This window comes from Acinonyx jubatus, chromosome A3 (assembly GCF_027475565.1).
Source record: "Acinonyx jubatus isolate Ajub_Pintada_27869175 chromosome A3, VMU_Ajub_asm_v1.0, whole genome shotgun sequence".
Lineage (NCBI taxonomy): Eukaryota > Metazoa > Chordata > Mammalia > Carnivora > Felidae > Acinonyx > Acinonyx jubatus.
This window is the reverse complement of record NC_069388.1, coordinates 20,515,703-20,531,028: the sequence shown is the minus strand read 5'-3', so window position 1 is coordinate 20,531,028 and position 15,326 is coordinate 20,515,703. Positions and strand designations below refer to the sequence as shown.

At 52.1% G+C, this 15,326-nt stretch overlaps 1 protein-coding gene across 4 annotated transcripts in view; it reads left to right on the top strand.

The window, feature by feature from the left end:
* The first annotated feature begins 5,081 nt into the window (after positions 1-5,081).
* The window catches only part of PPP1R16B (protein phosphatase 1 regulatory subunit 16B), a 100,776-nt gene continuing 90,531 nt past the window's right edge, over positions 5,082-15,326 (top strand). For 2 of the 4 annotated variants that reach the window (XM_027070084.2, XM_053199969.1), the window contains exon 1: positions 5,435-5,591. The gene's annotated coding sequence lies outside the window, so the exon portion shown is untranslated. Of the gene's footprint in view, positions 5,107-5,434; positions 5,592-6,649; positions 6,803-15,326 lie in introns of those variants that run through there. The other 2 variants (XM_053199966.1, XM_053199965.1) reach the window with 2 other exon arrangements.

Below are 15,326 nucleotides of genomic sequence, written 5' to 3'. Positions count from 1 at the left end.
TGCCTTTCTACCACCCTGGCTCATTTTCCCCGGAGCCCACGCTGCACCCTCTGCACTCCCTGCCCTCCTGCCGACACCTTCGCCAGCAGCACCTGCCACCCAGCAAGGCTCACCGGGGGCCAGCCATCGCAGGACGTATTTGTTGAATGAATGAATGTAGCCAGCCCGGCACCTGCCCACCGGCTGGTATTAAGAATCAGTGGCTCAAATAACCTCGAAAATGAATCCCTGTGAGTGGGATTAGCTCATTTTTCCCACAGACTCAGGAGCCTCTGGGCCTTTCTTCTTCTGGACCCCTTGCTTTACCTCATAACAACCATATAATGAACCCCCGTTCTACCTCCTGTGTAATTATGTAACTGTGAGTTCACTTGAGCTGCACTTGACTAGTGGAAAGTTACGTAGATATTTAATTCTGTATTTGTAAACACTGATGTGTCAGATTTTATATGTTTGGGCCAATCCGTTTATTTTTAGGTCCTCAAAGATTTCCCGCCATCAATTAGAATGTTCATTGGCCTTGGACTGTATCCTAATGTCTCATAGACCATAGGTGAGCTCAAAATATAAAGCAGGGCTTTCGTGCCTGGGGACAGGGGACAGGCTGGGAGACACAGTCCTCTGGTTGCTTTCAAGGGACCAGTTTACCTTTTTTTTTTGGTGAAAACTTTATTGCAATCCATATACTACACAATTCACCCACTTAAAGTATACAATCCAGGGGTGCCTGGATGGCTCAGTCGGTTAAGCATCCGACCGGCTCAGGTCATGATCTCACGGTGCGTGAGTTCGAGCCCCGCCCCGCATCAGGTTCTGTGTTGACAGCTCAGAGCCTGGAGCCTGCTTCAGATTCTGTGTCTTTCTCTCTCTCTCTGCCCTTCCCCTGCACACACTCTGTCTCTCTCTCAAACATTAAAAAGATTAAAAAAAAATAAAGTGTGCAATCCAGCGGGCTCTGGTATATTCATAGTCGGGCAGCCATCACCGCATCGGTTTTAGTATTTTAATCACCCCCAAAAGAATCTAGTGCCTTTGATCAATCATGCTTCGCTTGCCCCCCAAACCCTCTCCCAATTCCAGAAAACCACTGATCTACTTTCTGTCTCTACATTTGCCTGTTCTGGACATTACCTACCAGTAGAATCGTACAACCTGTGGTCTCGTGTCTGGCTTCTTTCGAGGTGCATCCGTATTGTGGTATGTATTGGTACCTCATTCCTCTTGATTGCCAAGTAATACTGCATTGTGTGGACATATATCGCATTTTATTTACCCATCCAACAGATGATGGACATTTGGGCTGTTTCCACTTTGGTGCTGTTGTGCAGAATGCTCTGTGAAGGTTCATGCACAGGTTTGTGTGGAGGCATGCCTTTATTTCTCCCGGCTGTGTACCTACCAGTAGAATTTCTGGATCATCTGGTAACTCTATGTTTAACATTTTGAGCAACTGGCGGGCCGTTTTTGAAAGCAATTACCCCATCTTACATTTCTACAAGCAATGTATGAGGTGTCTAATTTCTTCACTTCCTTGCCAGCCCTTGTTATTGCCTGTCGTTTTGATTACAGCCTTCCTATTAAGTGAAATGGGATCATATCCTAGGTTTGATTTGCATTTCCTTGATGGCTAATGACGTTGAACGTGTCTTCGTGCACTTACGGGCCACTTATGTATCTTCTTTGGAGAAATGTCTATTCAGATTCTTTGTCAAATTTTGAATCGAGTTATAGCAAACCCTCGGTTTGCGAGCATAACTTGTTCTGGAAGCATGCTTGTATTCCAAAGCACTTGTATATCAAAGCAAATTTCGCTGTAAGAAATAAGGGACACTCAGATGATTCATTCCACAACCCAAGAATATTCATATAAAAATGATTACAATACTGTAATGTAAAACAAAATAATAAAGAAAATACAAAATGTAAAGAAAAATAAACAAATTAACCCGTACTTACCTTTGAAAACCTTCCTGGCTGGTGTGCAGGAGACAAGAGAGAGGAGGGTTATTGTGTAGAACGACTGTCACTATCACTAATGGAATCACTGCTGTCTGTTGGCTCAACGGAATCTTCTGCACGGGGGCCATCGTAGACACTCGCACGGATGTTGACCACAGTCATATACTGTATGTAATGTAACTGGCAATAAGGCAGCAGAGGAAAGGGTTTCTATCTGCAGGCAGCCTGACCTCGGATGAAGCAAACCATTCCTAAGCTTACTCTTGTATGGGAAAGCAAAGGACTGTCCCTAGATGCTTTGAAGTGACAAAAAATACAGTAGTGCCTGTTGTGGGCACCTTCCAATGTTCTGAAAACTCACTGATTTCTGCCAAGCACTGAGGCATTAAGACCAAGCATCTGAGCATGAGAGACAATCACCCAGAATCCCTCGGGGAGGGAGGGAGAGGGAGAGAAGAACCATTGGCTCAGTTGTGATCATGTGACTTTTGTCATCAGGTACTACTTGTATTGCAAGACATCGATTGTTTAATCAAGTTAAAATTTATTAGAAATGTTGGCCCATCTGGAAGAACACTCGGAGAACGAGTTACTCGCACACCAAGGTTTTTACTGTTTGCCTTTTTATTATTGAGTTGTAAGAGCTCTTTACATATTCTAGATACAAGACCTTATCAGATGTATGATTTGCAAATCTTTCCTCCCATCTGGTGAGTTATTGTATTAGTTTGCTAGGGCTGCTGTGACAAAATGCCACATTCTGGGTGGCTTAAACAACAGAAGTTTATTTCTCACAGCTCTGGACGCTAGAAGTCCAAGATCAAGGTGTTTGCAGATTTGGTTTCTCCCAAGGTTTCTCTCCTTGGCTTGTAGATAGCCATCCGTTCCCTGTCTATGTCTTCACAAGGTCTCCCCTCTATGTGTGCATCCCGGATGTCCTTTTCTCCATTTATAAGGACACTAGTCACACTGGATTCAGGCCCTATCCTAAGGGCCTCAGTTTGACTTAATCACCGCTTTAAAGGCTAGTTTCCAAATACAGTTAATTCTGAGGTACTGGGGGTTGGGACTTAGAATTGTGAATTTTGCGGGGACACAATTCAGCCCATAACAGTTACTTTCTCTTCACTTTCTTGATGGTGTCCCAAATTAAAAAAATTTTTTTATGTTTTTATTTATTTTTGAGAGAGAGAGAGACAGAGCGTGAGCAGGGGAGGGGCAGAGAGAGAGAGGGAAACACAGAATCTGAAGCAGACTCCAGGCTCTGAGCTTTCAGCACAGAGACTGACGCGGGGCTCGAACTCATGAGTTGTGAGATCATGACCTGAGCCGAGCTGGATGCTCAACGAACTGAGCCACCCAGGTAGGTATCCTGATGATGTCCCAACTTTTGAAGCACAAACTTTTTTTTTTGATAGGGCCTGACTTCTCTGTTTTTTTTTTTTCTTTGTTGTTTGCGCTTTAGGTGCCACATCTAAGAAGCCATTACTTAATCGATGGTCACAGTTTATGCCTACATTTTCTGATGAGTGTTTTGCACCTTTAGCTCTTATGTGTCAGTCTGGTCTGTTTTGAGTTAATTTCTGTACACAGTGTGAGGTAGGGGTCCAGCCTCATTCTTCTGCACAAGGAAATCCATTTGTCCCAGCGTGACATCCAGTTGTGCATGAAAAGATTTGTTGAAAAGATTATCGGTTCCTCGTTAAATTGCGTTGTCACTCTTGTTGAAAATTAATTGGTCGTAGGTGGAAGGGTTTATATTTGGACTCTCAGTTTTATCCCATTGTCTGCATATCTATCCTTATACCCATACTTCACTGCCTCGATTACTGTAGCTGTGTTTTGAAATCAGGAAGCGTGAGTCCTCTATGTTCTTCCAAGTGCACCGGAACTTTTGGCATCAGATACGGTGAAAGGTGTGAATGAACAATACAACATGGGGATTTGGGCCCATCCTCAAGGCTTCATGTCAAGAACATAGGCTCCAAGTTCAATACCTGCCTTAGATGGATTCCCGCCCTCTGAGCCGACAGCTCTGCTCGATAAATCAACGGAAACATTCTGTGGAGAACAATGATCCCCTTGGGTTATTTTAAACATCGCTTTATGTCTTCTCCCCCACCTGCTCTGCTCTCTAATTGCTCTTACTGAAACAGTGTCATTCACCACTGGATTATTAATGAACTAAGAGGGAGCCAGGGGGGTGAATGAGGGAGGGGGCTTTCAGAGGACTTGAGGGGCCCCAGGGCCTGAAACAAGCCCAGCCCTGAGTTTTTCACCTTCCCCAAGGAAGGTTACTGAGTTGCCTTAGCAAACAGGAAATCCCTAAACTCAGGTTCTACCCGCCACCGCAAAAGGACATTGCTAGTGTGATGGCCAAGAGGAATTCTTCCTTCAAACTGGATTGCTGGGATGTGAAAAACTGCGCATCACCCCAAAACTCCCCAAACTTAAACCTTGTCTGCACCATCACTGACTGGCCCTGGGCTGCCTGGGGCTCTAAGCTGAGGCGGAGAAAGCTCAGGAAACAAGGCCCTTTGTGGACAAGAGAATTCTATTGTTCTAAAGCCAGTGTTCAGGGAGTGTGGATTCCAGAGAATGTTTTGGTATGGGTTTTTTCCCTTTGTTAACTTTCTCTTCTCTTCCTGGGGGGTGGGGTGGGGAGTAGGGCCCTCTCAACAGCGACGTAAAAATAGTTAGATCCTGTAAAAAAAAAAAAAAAAAAAAAAAAAAAAAAAAAAAAGATGGTGTTCAGAGTGCTGAGGCCTTCAGCCCCGGAAAGAGGCTCGAATTCGATGATCGAAACCACCTCGGCGTGTTTTGCTTTTCGTTTTTTCATTTTTACCACTAGATCTCCGGAGGGCAGCCCCTTTCTGGAGGCTGCACACCTCAGACAGTGACGGACGTCAGCCGAGGTACGACCACTTCCTTCCTCCTTCACTTAGCCTCCTTTCTTTACACAAAGAGGAAATGATGAGAGTCCGTGTCGCAGGCCACAACCCCCAAGCTCCCACCGATCTCTCCTCACCCCCCATCCCCGCCCCGTCTGGGGAACCTGCCCCCACAAACCTGTCCCCAGGGCAAGGCCTAGTTGGGCTTCTTGAGGTCCTGGAAAGGCTTCAGACTCAGGCTGCGCAGGCCTTCGAGGTAGGAGACCTGGGTTTCTGGCACTGGTACTGATTCTGTATGACCTCGGGCAGGTTACTGCTCCCCTCTGGGCTTCATGATGCCCTTCCACGAAATGGGAGCAGGAATGCAGTCCTGGGCTTCCCCCTTTCCGCGTTTGGTGATGGTGAGGAGAGGGCGTGGAAAGGGGGGAAGACTGTAAGGTCGACTGTTCCGAAGCCTGGCAACGTCCATGGCCCTCGACTTCCGCTGCTCAGTGGAGGGGCCCGCACCCCCAGGGTGCCGGGACCCTTCTGCGAGCTCCCAGCGGGGCGGGAGGAGCGGGGTGAGCGTGCCCACCCACTTCCCCGGAGCTCAGGCCCCGCCTAGGGGGAGGAGCCGAGGGGCGGCGCGGAGGCTGGCGGCCGGGCTCACCCAGCTTCTGTCGCCGCACGGGCAGCTGCGGCTCGGGGACCGACTGACAGAGCCAGGGCCGGAGCCGCTCGGGGCCGGGCTAGGGAGAGCGGGTGAGTTCCCCGGCGACGCCGCCCCTCCCTGGCTGGAGCCGGCGGGGATGAGGATCGCGGCGGGGAGGTGGTCCCAGCCGCGGAAGGTCTGGTCGGGGGTGTGTGGGGCGCGTGGGCCGAGGGCCGGCGGCTGGAGGTAATTGGGGGAGGGGGCGCTGGAACGGCGGGTGCGGGGAGCGCAGGCCGGGGAGTCGGGCTGGGGTGGCGGCGTTCTCCGGGTCTGGCGCGCCTACGACGAGGCTGGGGTAGGGGGCGCATCGGCAGGCTGTTGGCCGGGGCCACCGGGGCCCGCTCTTGGGGCAGCCTGTGGGATTTCGGCTGCTTCTGCAGGGGGTGGCAGTGCCGCGAAGCGGGAGCCACAACCAGCATCAAACGGCCGGGGCGCCCAGCCTCGGGGCCCGCCGTGGGGGCGCCGCCCCCTCGCGTGGCGACGCCAGATCCCCGCAGGGAGCGCTTCTGCCCGGGCGGGAAAGGTCCCCAAGGCGGGCGCCTCCGCGTGCGGACCCGCCCCGCTGCTGGCTCCAGCTGACAGCGCCCGCCGGCCCCGGGAGACCCCGCGCGCTTCTTCCCCGCGGGAGGTGCTCCCGGCCTCTCCAAAGGGCCGCCGTGCGCGGGCTGCCGGGTCCCCGCGCCAGGAGCGCGCCTCTCCTCCCGAGTCCCGCGCCCGACTCCGGCCCGAGGAGCGCCCCCGAGAGCCTGGGATGGGCAGAACCCGTGCAACCCGCCCCAAAGAGGTCGCGCGGAGGGGTCTGCCCAAGGTCACCCGGAGCGCCCAGGCTGAGCTGCCCAGACCGCCCGAGTGGAACGCAGGGAGGGGGAGGCGCCCGCTGCCAGCCTCCTTTCCCTGATGCAGACTCCCTCCCTCCCTCCTCCTCCCCCAGTCTGGACCCGGCTCCTCGGGAGCCGCTGCTGATGCAGCTCCCAGCCCCGAGCGGATGATTGAGCCGAGGCGAGCTTTGAATCCGGTGTTCCCGGGAGGGCCGCGCTCAAAGCCTGGGACCCGGGACTCCCGGGCACTCGGGAGCGGGGAGAGAGGTGGCTGCATAAGCGCTTCTCAGAACCGAAAGCCGAGCTGCTTGCGCGCCCATGTGATTGGATTCCACATAATGGGCCCCTGTTCTCGCTGTCAGAAGCGCTCACCAGCTCCCCGCGGCCGCGGGCACCAGGTGCCGCCTCTGAATCGCCCTCTGTGGAGGACCCAGGGCCCCGAGGTACCAGGCTCCCTTTCCCGCAGGGCTGTCTCTGGAAAGGGGCCTGTCATTAGCCGCCTGAGCCCACGGGGTACTTTCCTGAGTGCCCTGCCATTTCCTGCGGCTGGTGAAACAGCGAGGGGGAAAACCCTCCATCTGGGAGGCTTCCCCCTAGGTTGGTAATAAAGCTTCTTAGCTCAGCCAGTGACTGGCGCTGGGCTGGAAGGCAAGGCACTTGGCCTCCAGGAGCCTCAGTTGCCTCTAAGACAATGGGGCTAATACTCAGGCGTGGGCAGGGGTGGCGAGGGGACCCACGTGAAGTGCTTGGTGCAGTGGAGCGGGTGGGGAGGAATGCTCTTAGGTAAATACTGGCGCCCTTCCTAGTGGTTTTGAGTGGGGTGTGTCTCTTTTAGGCAGGAGCAGCCTGTGGAGTCCTGGAGGGTGGTTCTGCAGGGGCCGGGGGAGTTTCCACATCTTCCCCCAGCTTGGTCACAAAGCTCCAGCCTGCAGGCGGCTTGTGGGCCCTGGTGAGCGAGTCCTTTCAGCTCGCCGCCTGCTCACAGAGCCATCCCACACAGATTTCCCCGGCCCCTTCTCTCCCCCCTGCCAGCAAGATGCTAGAGACAAGATGTCACCCAGGCCACTCTGGACGTTCGACTTTGAACCCTCTGGTCAACTGGAGCGTACCCAACAGTGTCGCCCACCCTGAAACCTTCCTGACCCGTTTCCTGGTCCCAGCCTCTGCAGTGGCTCCTTCAGGAAGACCAGTTGACCCTCCCTGTCCCTCTGTCAACCTCCTCCCACTGGGACATTCACCTGCACATTCTCTGGTTAGCGTGCGGAGGCTCCTTGCCTCCTGGAAGGACACGCGGGCAAGGCCAACGTATGCTCAGACTTCATTCCGGTCACTGGTGCTGGAGGGAAGGTTAAATCCTAATCTAGCCGCTAAGTCTGTTTGGGAGCCTGAGGGACAGGGGGAAGGGGATGCTGACACAGGAAGGTGGGATTTTCCCCAAGGCCAGAACCTTTCAGCTGAGCCCATTTGGACTCATTGGAAACTAGGGCCTCAGTTTCTTTTCAAAACCAGTCCCATCCCCAGAGGGACCTTTCTTTGGCCAACAGAGTTTGCAGCTAGCCTGGTTTTGCAGATGGGGGAAGGCACATTCCTGGATTCCTGTGCCGTACTTGGACCCTCAAGAACCCCACCCAACCTTGCTGCTTTCCCCCAACTAGCTGCCCCAGCCTGTACCCTGCCTGCACCTCGGACTTGAACCATTTGGCGTATAGTGGGTCCCACAGGGCATTCTGCCAGCAGAGATCAGGACAAACCTTCTTTAGCCCGAGCACATCTTAGAGGCTGGGCTCAGGGAGGGCTTGGACCAGCCTGCCTCCTGCAGAAAGCTACAAAGTTTGCAGACCACGAGCACCAGGCAGGTTTAGTTCAAATGATAGCTCGGTACTTAAAAGCTGTGTGATGACAGGTAAATTACTGCTCTCTCTGAGTCCTGGTTTTCTCATCTGTAACATGGGAGCAAATAGTACTGCCTACTTCGTGGGGTTGTGAGGATTCTGTGAGATAATAATGCACAGAAAGTGCTTAGTGCAGCACCTGGTGTGGGCAGGAATGCAGGAAATGATTATCGTCATCATCACCACCATTTCCTCCTCTGCCTTGGGCTGTCAAAGGTCCCACCGCCTCCAGTCTGGGGGAGTCAGACCTCTTCTGCCTCTAGCTCTCAGGACAGGGAAAGCCTCTTGGCTGGGGAGGCCTGACTCCTGGGAACTGGAGTCCAGCGTGGGCCTGTCCCCAGGAAGTCTGTGAGTTAGCCTCTCACATCTGGCTGCCATTTTCCAGGATTTGTGGGTTCACTCTATAGATGTTTACTCCATTGTAGACCTTGTGCTTAGCGAGGGATTTCAAGATGAATCAAGCAGCAATCAGGGCTCCCCTCTGCGGGGGAGACGCAGGCCTGGAAACAGATAGCGAGGACACCGTGGGATAACAGCTTCACTGGTGAGAAGGGGAGGGGAGAGCCGAGCGGCGGGTGGACGGGTGGCCGGGGCTAACCAACCCAGGTTTCCCTCCTGAAGCTGCCACCTTGCTGCTGGCTGGTGATGGACAGATGCCTGGGTAAGAAACTCAGCGCAGGGCCTTTTAGATATTAATCAGAGCTTTGCACATGTTAGTTGCCATTATTACTAGTCTGTGATGACCGATGACAGGTGGGCAAGCTGCTGTGGGAGCGCGTCGCGGGCCTTCAGAGACAGTTTTGCAGGTGGCGGGTACTAGAGGGGCGGGCAGGCTGAGCAGAGGGAGCGGCTTGTGCAACAGCACAGGGGCTTGAAAGCGCTTGGTGTCTCTGAGAGCAGTGGGCAGAGGCCGCGGCTGGAGTGCCATCACCATAGGGCGTGACGGACGCTGGGGCGGCAGGCGAGGCCAGGGAGGTGGGCAGAGGCCATCCTTCCGAGGGGTCCCAAATGATTAAACACTCGCTGACCCGAAGCAGGCACCCTGCGGCCTGTGGAGGGCTGTCCGGTTGCACACCCAAGAAAGTCTAGGATTAACTTCTGCACGGGAGGGAGGGCTGGCCCCGGGCTCATCGGCCAGTATGTTAGCTGTCCCTTCCTCTTCCTTCTACTAGGAAAGCACGGAGATCCCCTCCTTCTTCCCGAGATGCTTTTCCTACTTCTTCATCTGTTTCTCTCTTCCTGGGACTCAGTAGCTCATTTGAAGGAAGGGGATGTACGTGGAGGAAGTGCCGTGATCTGGCTCCTTATTGATTATAACATTGTACCAGGTGCCGGTACGCTTCCTGGAGGCTGGTCACTGTCCAAGGTCTTTGCTTGCATTGCCATGGAATGCTCATACCGACTGACTTGAAGTGGATGCATTTATCCCTGTTGTACAGAAGGGGACACTGAGGCACCAAGGGTGAGGCGATTTGCTAAGGGGCCTGGGGCTCCTAAGTGGCGGGAACTCATGTCGGTGGTCTCCAAAGCTTCCACGTGCTGTCCTGTACCACTTCACTCATGCTCCTTGTAAATCGCTAGATGTTTCACTCATGCAGAACGTCTGGTTTCTTCCACTGTGTACCCTTGGATGCTGGGCAGTAGGCACCTTGGAGATGGGTCACGGTGGGGGGTGCTCTGGCTTCCTGGACACTGCTCCATTCTCTCCCTGCCCTGATTTTTGGGGAGGCCCCGTGGGCAGGCATTTGGCAAAGGGGAGGAGGTGTTCTTGGCTGTCTCGGAATTCAGGGCCGCTTCCCTTGGCCCGTAGGGTCCCACAAATGTGCCTTGAGGCAGGCAGTTTGTAACCTCATTGATGTGGCAGGTGGTGGTTGAGTTCTACCGGGACCCCCTAGGAAGGAATGAGTCTTTTAGGACGGCTAGTCAGCGCGTCGTGTGACCTTACCTGTTTTCAGAAGGCAAAGGCTCAAATTTCCTTTTCCATAGGAGGCAGAGTTTAGGGCTGGGGTTCAAATCCAGGTTCTGCCTTCCACTGGCTTTGGGGCCTTGGGCAATTTCTTCGCTTCCTTGAGCCTCAATTTCTTCACCTGGAAATACAGATCATATATACTATATACATAATATGTATAATTCGGAGTTGTAATAAAGACTTGTAATCATACAAAGAAAACCTGGCTTCCACGTCGTAGATAACATCGGTATAATATCCACAACATTGACCTCTGTGGTACTTATCGTAGTTGTGATCATATGGTTATTTGTGGTCGTTACTTTGTGAGTCTGTCTTACTCGCTAGACCAGCGGTTCTCAGCTGGTAACAGTTCGGCCCCCAGGAGTCCTTTGGGAATGTCTGGAGACATTTTTGGTTGTCACAACTGGGGAGGTGCGGGGTGTGTGTGGGGGGGTGCTACTGGCGTCTAGCGGGTACAGGCCAGGGATGCTGCTGAATTTCTTACACCACACAGGACAGCCTTTCATAGCAAAGAGTCACCCAAATGTCAATAGTGCCGAGGCTGAGAAAAGTTGCACTGGGCTATGAGCCTCATAAGGTCAGTGACTGTGTCTAATTCATTCAGCTCTGTGTCCCCGGTTGCCCAGCATGGAGCCCGGTACATGGGAGACAATCAATATGCATTAAAAGGATGAATGAGGACTTGGAAGGCCTTGTGTCCCCTGGAGTCCCAGAGGTTTGGCTTGTAGGACATTTTGAATGGGCAGGAGAGATTTAGATGAAACTGAATGATAAATGGCCAGTTGGTGATGCAGGCCAAGGAAATTCAGACCAAGCTATTTTCCTTCGCCAGCAGGTGCTGGGGGGCCCAACTGATCTGAACCATTGCTGCAGTGACCAGTGCATTTTGGTCACGTGCCCATAGGACTCACCTTTATCTGGACGAGCCGGCCGGGGCAGGCGAACTAGGTGCTGACAAGGAACGCCCTGTCAGCGGGGCCCTTGGGATTTGCCAAGCTGGGCCGCAGCTGCTGTTGCCTTCCTGTTTTTTCCCTTTCTGGTGGAATGAAGGAAACCCACTGAATGGCTATTTTTCCACTGACATTTACAGCAATGTGATAGGCTTTGGATTAATGAGGTCAAGCTCCAGTGTGAAATCTGCCCGATAACTTGAAGCTGGGCCAACAGGAAGACACGGCTTGTTTTCTTTGGGCTATTTGATGTCTTTGGATGGCTTTGGCCAGGGAAGCAGGGGTCACAACTCCGTACAAAAGAAGGGAATGTTTTTACGCCCCAGAATTCTAGAGGCTGGAGTTGTTGTCTCTTTTTCAATTCATTGGGAAGGCTTATTTTAAATTTTTTAAAATGTTTTTATTTATTTTTGAGACAGAGAGAGACAGAGCATGAGCAGGGGAGGGGCAGAGAGAGAGGGAGACACAGAATCTGAAGCAGGCTCTGAGCTGTCAGCACAGAGCCTGACGCGGGGCCCGAACTCACGGACCGTGAGATCATGACCCGAGCTGAAGTCGGACGCTTAACCGACTGAGCCACCCAGGCGCCCCGGGAAGGCTTATTTTAATGCCGACTTAGAAATAAGTAACTCATTTAAGCAGAGGTTCACTGTGAGCCCTAGGCTGGCTGCCGAGCATGGATCTGGGCTATGCAAAGCTGTTTTTCTGGGGCTCTCTGGGAGTCCAAAGGAAAAGATCGGCCCCAGAGGGTGCTTGGACAGGTTAGAGGTGCGCACGAGTTAGAACTTATTCTGATGGGGGACGCCTTCTTGGACAATGTGCCTCAAACTTGCTCACGAGTCATCTGGGGGTTCCTGTAAAACGCACAACCTAATTTAGTAGGTCTGGGTCCTGAGTGTCTGCATTTCTCACAGGTTCCCAAGGGGGAGCCATTCTGCTGGTTTGCAAGCTGTACTTCGAGTGGCAAGGGTCTGGGGAAGCCCACGTCTCCAGGGGAAGGGTCTCTGGTGTCACTCACGCAAACACAGCAGCATTCAGCTCGTCACTCCTGTTGGCCCAGCCATCTGCTCTGCCGGCTGGCTTGCAGGGGCACATGTTTCTTGCTCCCCCTCTCCGTGTGTCCAGGCCTGGGACCAAACATGAAAACGAGGCCGCTTGCTCCCAAGGGCAGGAACAGGTGGGGACGTCTGGTGCTTCCAGAGATGTGTGTCCAGGGACATGCCGTTCCCGCGTCACTGATCACCTGGGGCTTGTTGAACATACAGATCCTCAGGCCCTGCTTAGCCCAACCCGCCTGTATCAGAACTGGCCAGGCCCTGGGAATCTGTGTTTGTAAAAAGTGGGCCAGGAGATTCTGACCCACAGCCAGGCTGGCAGAGGGGAAGCTGGGAGGAAAGAATGGCTACATGTGGAAGTGAATCGCGCAGCAGGCATGATATGTGAGGTTGTGGACTTGTGCACTGCCCGATGGCACAGGGAGGGGGCAGAAACCTCGTCTGCCCCACTTGCTAAGCTCTGCACCCTGCAGGGTTACATCTGCCTGGAAGGAAGGACACCTTTTTCTTAATCGTAATAATAATCGTCAACATCTGGTACGTATCACGAGGCAAGCACTGTTTATTTAACCCCTTTAGTCTCATCCTCGCAAACTGTAGAGGGGGCATTACAGCGACCTTGATTTTACTGCTGAGGAAAGCGAGGCACAGAGAGGTGCAATGACTTACGTCAGGTCACATGGCCATTAAGTGCGGGAGTCAGGATTTGAATACAGGGCGTCTGGCTTCAATGTGCTGGCACTTAAATCATTATGTTCTCTGGCTTTTCTCTGGGCAAAAATGCCGTTGCGCTTTGGGGCTGTCCCGACTCCGAGGAAGTGCCTTTTTCTATTTCTTTCCCAGGTAGGGGAAAGGCTAGCGGTGGCCTTGGCCGTCCCTGGAGTCAGGGACATCAGCATCCGTCACGTCTGCCCTGGGAGCATCCCTTCAGAACAGAGGGGATAGGTGTGCAGAGTCCTGGGTCATTTACGTCCCTGGGGCCTGAGCTCACCCAGATGACTTATTTACGTCTATTACTTACTTAGACATCCCTAGCCTTTACTTCTTGGCACTGGTCAGAGGCCCCATGTACCTTCCAGTTTGGTGAGTTCTCAGAATTTCTTGGCTCCCAGACTGATTCAGAGTCTCAATCAGAACTGGCTTTATTTTCTGTCATCCAAGAGCAACCAAAGGCACACATTCCCATATTTATTTCCTTCAGGGCTCTTGGCCCTTCTTGGTGTCTGTCCCTGTCTCCAGGTTCCTTTCTGGAACTCTGTAGACATCATTGGCGCCCCATGAACTGGACAGAGAGCCAATGTTGCTTTATAGACATTGCCTATTGCCGTATAAAGAAATAGGGAAGATTTTCTCCAAAATTTCATTAGTTATCTTTTTTTTTTTAATGTTTTTATTTATTTTTGAGACAGAGAGAGACAGAGCATGAACAGGGGAGGGGCAGAGAGAGAGGGAGACACAGAATCCGAAACAGGCTCCAGGCTCCGAGCTGTCAGCACAGAGCCCGACACAGGGCTCGAACTCACGGACCGCGAGATCATGACCTGAGCCGAAGTCGGACGCTTCACTGACTGAGCCCCCAGGCGCCCCTCTATTTTTATTTTCAAATGTTTTTTAACGTTTATTCCTTTTTGAGAGACAGAGCATGAGCGGGGGAGGGGCAGAGAGAGAGGGAGACACAGAATCCGAAGCAGACTCCAGGCTCTGAGCTGCCAGCACAGAGCCAGCCCGATGCGGGGCTCGAACTCACGGACCACGAGACCATGACCTGAGCCGAAGTTGGACACTTCACCGACTGACTGAGCCTCCCAGGCGCCCCAGTTATCTTCTTTTACATATAAAGCCAAGCTTTAGTTTTCTTATTGCGGCATTTGATCCTGTTTAGTTATAAAAAGAATACAAAATCATTGTTACCATCCGAATAGTACAGAAATCTGGAAAACAGAAAGTGAAATGTCCCCACCCATCATCTCCAGCCACTCATTTCTTTTCACCAGAAGAAATCCCTGGATGTTTTTGAAACTTTCCATAAATGTCTTATATACATCCATACAAACCCCTATTCATTTATGTGTCTGTCCTTTTTTCTTAACATGCCTCTGCAGCATGCTTCTGAAACTCCCCCTTTCAGCTCATTTATCTTAGCACATGTCAACATACCTCTGTCTTTAGGGCTATGTGGTACTCCAGGAATAAGCATTTATCGTAATGGATTTTCTAGTTCCTTGTGACAGTGAAGGTTGTTTCCAGTTTTTCTCCTACTAGAGCTGTGAAGTCACAGCATCCTTGCCGGTGCAGCATATCTCTTTGTACCCTGGCGCGATGTGATCCCTGTGGAAATTTCCACGCAGTTTGAACTATGATGGGCATCATCAAACTCTCCTCCCAAGAGGCCAGACCACTTTCTATCCCCTCAGCAGTGTGTGCAGATGCCTCTTCCCCACCCTCTTCCCGCAACTATGGTTTTGCCAGTCCAATAGGAATAAACTGGAAAGAATGTTTCAGGGGCCACGTTAATTCTGGTTTTATAACCTTTTAGACTCTGCCTACATAAGCATTGTTAAATATTCAAGAACTACATTTTACCTGGCCTTAAGCTTGGGATTAGCGATCTAAAATTAAACGAAGCCAGTTTCTGCCCTCAGGTTGATCCCTGTCTTCTGGAGGAAGCAAACACGTGGAAAGATAAAAACCGAGCAGTGTGGTCCAAGCGTGCCAGAGGAATGCATAAACGAAGCTAACTTTTGCTCGATAAACTCTATCCGCATGAACATCACAGATGAACTTGTAAAATACAGAATACACCCTGTCCTGAGGGAAAAAGGGGTACTTGAAATCCTCAGAAGAAAATGACTTGGTTAGAAGCAGAAAAATCCTCCAGCTTACCCCTAGTGGGGGCAGCAGAAGAGGCAGGCAGCTAGGAAGGTGGGGAGATAGGAAATTTTCAGAGAGTCGTTTTGGTGGTTTCCGGGTTTGCTCAGGGAAACCCATCAGGCCGAAGGAGGTGGTGCAGAATCCCCACTGAGTCTGTAGCACTCATTACCGATCACTCACGCCCGGGCAAACGTGCACGTTAGTCCGGAAAGAGTGAGAGCAAAGGA